The following is a 7,006-nucleotide window of genomic DNA, read 5'->3' on the forward strand; positions in this document are numbered from 1 at the left end:
TGTCACAGGGATAGTTTGCAAATATTTTCTCCCATTCTGTGGGTTGTCTCTTCATTTTGCTGATTGTTTCCTTTACTGTGCAGAAGCATTTTAAGTTGATGTGATATCATTTGCCCATGCCCTGCCCCCCGCCCCCGCTTTTTTTTTGTGCTTTTGTTGCCAGTACTTTTGGGCTATTATTCAAGAAATCATTGCCCAATCTAATGTCCTAGAGAGTTTTCCCAATGTTTTCTTTTAGTAGTTTCATAGTTTGAGGCCTTAGATTCAAGTATTTAATCCATTTTGTTTGATTTTGTATATGGTGAGAAATAGGTGTCTAGTTTTACTCTTCTGCATACAGGTGTTCAGTTTTCCCAGCAGCATTTATTAAAGAGATTGTCCTTTCCCCAATGTATGTTCTTGGCATCTTTGTTGAAAATGAACTCACTGTAGATGTATGGATTTGTTTCTGTGTTCTCTGTTCTATTCTATCATTCTATGATCAATTTTAAACAGCTGGAACAGCAGTGGCACTGTTAACGGCTTTCCGGGCAGCCTCTTGAGCTTGGTGGGCTTGTAGTACAGCTACAGCTTCATTAGCCTTAGAACGTAGTGACTCTGGAGACTCAAGCATGTGAAGAAGTTCTGAATTATCAATCTCCAACAACATGCCAGGGATTTTACCAGCAACAGTAGGGTGCATGGCTTGAATAAGAGGAAACAGCCGTTCACTCAACATTTGCTTTTGCTCTTGAGGAGGGGCAGATGCCAACATGGAAGCAGTCAAAGGTTACTGACCTTGTACATAAACAGCAGGCTGTTGCATTGTAACTTGTGGCTGTGCATTAAGATGTTGCTGAGGATTGCGAACTCCCGCAGCATATTTATACTGTGGAACAGTATGGACACAGATCCGTAGCAGCTGCAGCTGTAGGATGTGGGCCCATTGTCCGTGTGGATGTGTTAGCAACACACTGTGTTGACATGACTCGCGGAACCTGTGAAGAAGCTGGTCTCGTAGTCCTAAATGGTGGTCTAGGAGCAGCTGGGCGAATAGCACCGGGCATATTTCGGAATGGATGCAGTCTGGCACCCTGAGCAGTCCCGCGAGGACTTGGTCTTAGTTGAGCAATTTGGCTAGGAGGATAGTAGGCAGCACGGTTCTGAGTCTGTGGGTTAGCAGTCATGAAGTAACCTGAAGGAGGTGCTGGCTGGTAAGGGTTGATTACAGGGTTGGGCACAGCTCGTACACTTGCCATTCTCTGCACATCCTGGTTAGTGAAGGTGAGCCACAATTCTACCGTTTATTTCTGTAACTGCTTTAGTGGCTTCTTCTGGGGAGGAGAACATACAAAACCAAACCTTTTGCTGCAACCACCCTCCATCATAACCTTTTCACTAGTGATTGTACCAAATGGAGAAAACTCTCTGTGGACACATTCTTCATCATCAATATCATCATCAAGATTTTTCACATAAAAATTAACACCCTGGTATCTGGTGATCCTATCTTGCTTCATCTGTTCAAAATTGCATTTAAGTTCCATTTGCCCTTCCACCTTTTTCTGAGCTCGACCAACGTAAATTTGTTTTCCATTGAGCTCCTTTCCATTCATCTCATCCACAGCTTTCTGTGCATCTTCATGCCTTTCGAAGCTTACAAATCCAAATCCTTTCGATTTTCCACTGTCATCAGTCATTTCTATACACTTAAGGCAGGCCCAAACTTGCCAAAGAGATCCTTAAGGTGCTCATCATCCATGTCTTCTCCAAAATTCTTGACATAAACATTGGTGAACTCTTTTGCCTTAGCTCCAAGTTCAGCTTCTCCTTCTTTACAAGACTTAAATCATCCAACACATACTTTGCGATCATTTAGAGCATTCCATTCATTTTTTTCGATAGCTCTTTCAGTTGCTTCCTGTGTCTCAAAGCGTACAAATTCATAGCCCTTGGAACCACTTTCATCACAAACCACCTTACATGAAAGGATGTTACCAAAAGCAGAAAATGTATCATACAGTGCTTTATTATCAATGGATTTGTCCAGATTTTTAATGAATATGTTGCCCACTCCACTTCTGCGAAGTGATGGATCATGCTGAGACCACATGATGTGTACCGGCTGGCCCTTTATAACATCAAAATTCATGGTGTCCAAAGCACGCTCCATGTCCGCTGGCTGCTGGAAGTTCACATAGGATTAGCCCAAGGAGGGGGGGTGGGGGCGTAATCATGTCCCTGCAGACCCGGATGGAGAGGACGGGCCTGGCTGGGCTGAACTTCTCCTAGAGCATCACCTTGGTTATGTCGGGGTGGAGGTCCCCCCCGTAGAGTGACGCCATGGGGTCGCTGGGGGCGCTGGGGTTTATCTCCGCATGGCTGCCTGCTGGGCCACAGGAGGCAACCTTTCTGTGAGAAGGAGAGCCAGTGCTGGTGGCTGGGGGCGGAGTCGGAGGAAGGGGAGCAGGGGGCAAGCGCAGAGGGACAAAAATCACCTGAAATCGAAAACTAACTAATGGCCGCAGAATGGGGTCGATCCGCTGCCGCTGATTGCCGGCTGCAGGAGGAGCAAGGGTGGCGGTGGCGGGTCCGGGCAGCGGAAAGGCCTCGGTCTCTTGGTTCCTTTTGGAGCTGCTGCGGGGCCGCCGGCGGGCAGGTCTGTCTCGGCTGCTTCACCGGGTTATTTTATAAAAGAGGAAGAAAAAAAGGTTTCCAGCGGGGTAGAAGCAGAGTTTTTGTAAATTTTTGGTTGTTTTTTTTTTTTTTTTAAAGATTTTTTAGTTTTTTTTTGGAATTTTTAATAATAAGTGTGTGTTCCGAGCCCGGAGCACACACTCCGCAGTCTCAGCACTAACCTCCTGGGAGAAGGGGAACCTACTATTTTAAAATGATAACTACTTACCATTGATTGTTACACAAACAAATAAATAAGCAAAGAGAAAATTAATAAAAATTCTACACTTAATCACCCCACTTTTTAACTTTTTGTTGTTTCTATTTATATTTTATTGTGCTATCTATGTCTTGAAAATTGTTCAGTTTAGTGTTCTGTGGGGAGGATAATCAGTGGAGGAGGATTCAATTCAGCCATCTTGCTTTACTTCCTCTATGAGTCAATATTTTAAACACAAAGGCCACTGTGCAGTCCTAAGAGAATGCATTGGCACAATACCCCCTTACTTCCTTCAAGGGTCTGCTTGGATGTCATTTCCTTAGGAAAACTTTCCCAAGACTAGACACAGACCCCCTGTTCAATGTTATTCTAGCACCATATGCTTTCCATGAAAACATTTATTAGAATTTTATCTAATCTGTATGACTGTTTAATGACACTACCCACAAAATCGGCTTTTTTCTGCTCAGGTCATTTCTGTGGCCCCAGTTCCTCATAGAGTAGCTGGCATATAATAGGCATATAATGAATATTTGTAGGATGGATGAATGAGACCACCAGGAGGAATATTATGTAGTACAACCTTAGTTGTGCATTGTTAAAACATTATTTTCAGAAATTATTTGATGGTTTATTCATTTATCTGGCAAACACATATTCAGTATCTACTAGATTCTGAGAACTTCATTGTAGATAGAAGATTGTAGACTGAAGATATAAAGCAGATTATGTGACAGTCACTGCCCTAATGAAGGTTACAATCTATTCCATTAAAAATTTTAGCATTTAAATAATACTAAATAAGATAATCACAGTGCCTTTTAAAAAATAAAATAACATAGTTTTCAAGTAATTTGTAAAATGTGGCATCTCATTTATTCTGATTCTGCTTAACGTCTTCACATACACTTTCATTATAATTTTATTTTCCATTGACATAATGTGATGGAAACTTGGAGAAAATAAAAGCAACACATTTAAAACCATGTTTGTGCAGAAACTGCCAAATAAAAAGAAAATAGAGTTGGTTTGGAATTATGAAGACATCAATGCATTTGCATTAAGTGTAACAGGAGCTAAATCTTTTCTACCTATTAGTAAATTCACCTGGGAAGGAGCCAATAAGCATGTTGTCCAATTATGAGATGCAGTTGGCTTCTGGAATAGGAAAAAGGTAAACATAAAAATGAAAAATGAAATTTTATGACTCCCAAGAATATTCTGAACATGATTCTTTGTGCATCCTAACAGTATAAGAAGCAAGAAAAGATGAGAAAAAAAGCCTGGTCTCTAATGGTTTTTCCTGGACCTTAAAACAAGAGTATGATGATAGAAATAGATTTGGGTTTTAATTGCAAGTCTTCATTTTCTATGTAATTTTACACAAGTTAAAATTAATTAATGAATTAATCGAGACAGTTTCCTCCTTTGCAAAATGGAAATAACAATTCTTAATTTATAGTGAAGATTAGAGATACTGTATGTTTTAAATATGTAGCATATTGCATAGACTGTGGTGCTATATAAGTGATGCTACTAATCATCATTCTATAATTTCCACAAGAGTACCATAATTTCAGCTGATTTTAATAGTAACTAAATAGATTCAGAAAAGGAATTATTAAAAAATATTTTATTTTTATACTGGTTGTCTACAAATCCTTTCAATAATCTAAACAATCATATAATGTGAAGATATATACTGGTTTGGGAAGGCAATTTGAGAATGTCTATTGGAAAATATTTTTAAAAACTACATATAAAACCTAAAAAACCTAAAAACATTGAAGTTACATACAAAGTAAGCTGCCCAACCACAATAGAATACAATTAGAAATTAAAAATCAGAGGTGAATTTTAAAAATAAATGTGTAGAAATTGAACATAAACCTAAAAAACCAAAGAGTCAATGAAAAAATCACAAGCATTAACAGGAAATACATTGAGTAAATTAAAGAGAAGATAGAATACACCAAAACTTATGGGATGTGGTTAAAGAAGTAGATATGGGGAAATTATTTATACCTGCAAACACTTACATTGAAAAAGAACTACATCTAATCAATTACCTAATTATCTATCTTAAGACACTGAAGAAAGAAGAACAAATACATCCAAAACAAATAGAAGGAATTAAATAATAATAATTAGAATGAAAATTAATGAAATTACAAATATAAAAACAATAGAGGAAATCAACAAAATATATTCTTTAAAAATCAATAAAATTGGCAAAGCCTTAGCTAGTTTGACCAAGAAAAGCAGAAAACTCACATTGCTAAAATTAGAAATAAAAGAGGTAAACTTATTACCAACTTACAGAAATAAAAAAGATTATCAGAGAATACCATGTAAATGAAATGAACAAATTCCAAAAAAAAAAAAAACCAACTACCCAAATTGACTCAAGAAAAAACAGATGCTCTAAGTAGATCTGAATAGATTAAATAAGAGATTAAATTAGTAATCAAAAAAACTACCAATAAAGGAAATCTAGGCCCAGATGACTTCATTAGTGAATTCTACCAAATATTTAAAGAATAATTATTAATGATTATTCATAAACTTTGTCAAAAAATAGAATACTTCCTAAATCATCCTATGAGCCAGTATTACACTGATACCAAAATGAAACAAAGATATTACTAAAAAAGAAATCCACAGACCAATGCATTTTATAATTATAGGCACAAAAATCCTCAAAATGAAATACTAGCAAACTAAATTCAGCAACATATAAAAACTCCTACCACGGCCAAGTGGGCTTTATCACAGAAATGCAAGGTTGATTTGTTATCTGATAATCAATTAGTTTAATGCACCATATCAACAGAATAAAAGGGAAAAAATACTTGATCATCTCAATAAAGGCAGAAAAACATTTGATAGGATTCAGAGGATTCACACTTCTTTATTTCAATTCTTACTACAAAACAAATATAAGCAAGACAATGTCATACTGGCATAAGAATACATATAAAGATCAATGGAATAGAATAGAGAATCCAGAAATAAATCCTTGCATTTGTGGACAATTGATTTTAGACCAGCATGCCAAGACCATTGAGCACAGAATGAAGAATGGGCAAAGAATCTGAATAGACATTTCTACAAAGAATATATTAAAATGACCCACAAACACATTAAAAGATATTCAACATCATTATTCTTCAGGATAATAATCAAATTCCAGTGCAATGCTACTTGACACATATTAGGATAGCTACAATCAAAATGACAGTTAATAACAAGTGCTGGTAAAAATATGAAGAAATTGCAACCTTCATACACTGCTGCTGGAATTTTTAAATAGTGCAGCCATTTTAGAAAATAATCTTCCAGTCCTTAAAACACTTTTTTAATGTTAAAAACATTTAATTTACTATACATATTTAAATTTTAGAAAGTTATTAGGTAGATGCACTTTTCTTTGTTGGTTTAGATTGATCAGTTACCATTTTACAAGATCTTTCCAAAAGCTTATCCCATATTGTAAAAAATGCTCTTAAGTGAATGAATAAAGACAGACCCTGGAATCTTTGTGTAAGACTTGGTTGGTTAGGTTGAAGATTGTGAACTGCCGACACTTCATACTGGAAAAAAACACTTATTTTTGGAATAAGAGGGCCCTCACTCACATCAATTAAATCACCTATTCTGTGTAGCTTGACTATTTTCTCAAGGTTCGGAGATGCCTTCTTTTCTGTGAAATCTATTTTGTACTTGCATTGAAATATTTCCAATGCCATTTTTGCTTCAACTTCCAGAATTTCGAATGGAAGATCTTAATAAATTAAAGCAAGGATGTCCTTTGTGAAAGAACGTGGGTTCTCTTTTGTTGAATGTAGAGAGTTACCGTTTGACTCAAGAATTCCACTCCTAGGTATACACCCAAGAGAAAGAAAAATATATGTTTATATAAAAACTTGTGCATTAATATTCCTAGCAGCATTATTCATGATAGCTCAAAGATGTAAGCAACCCAAATATCCACCAACCAATACATGGATAAATAAAATGTACATCCATACAAATGAATACTATTATGCAATTAAAAGAAATAAAGTACTGATGCATGCCACAATGTGAATAAGCCTTAGAAACATTATGCTAAGTGAAAAAAGGCAGACA

General features: G+C 36.5%; 1 pseudogene; it reads right to left on the bottom strand.

Moving 5' to 3' along the window:
* Positions 1-487: 487 nt before the first annotated feature.
* Positions 488-6,624, bottom strand: LOC105723850 (polyadenylate-binding protein 1-like; annotated as a pseudogene).
* Between the last annotated feature and the right edge of the window lie 382 nt (positions 6,625-7,006).

The sequence above is a fragment of the Aotus nancymaae genome, unplaced genomic scaffold (genome assembly GCF_030222135.1).
Source record: "Aotus nancymaae isolate 86718 unplaced genomic scaffold, 86718_ANA_hifiasm-v0.15.2.pri h1tg000014l, whole genome shotgun sequence".
Lineage (NCBI taxonomy): Eukaryota > Metazoa > Chordata > Mammalia > Primates > Aotidae > Aotus > Aotus nancymaae.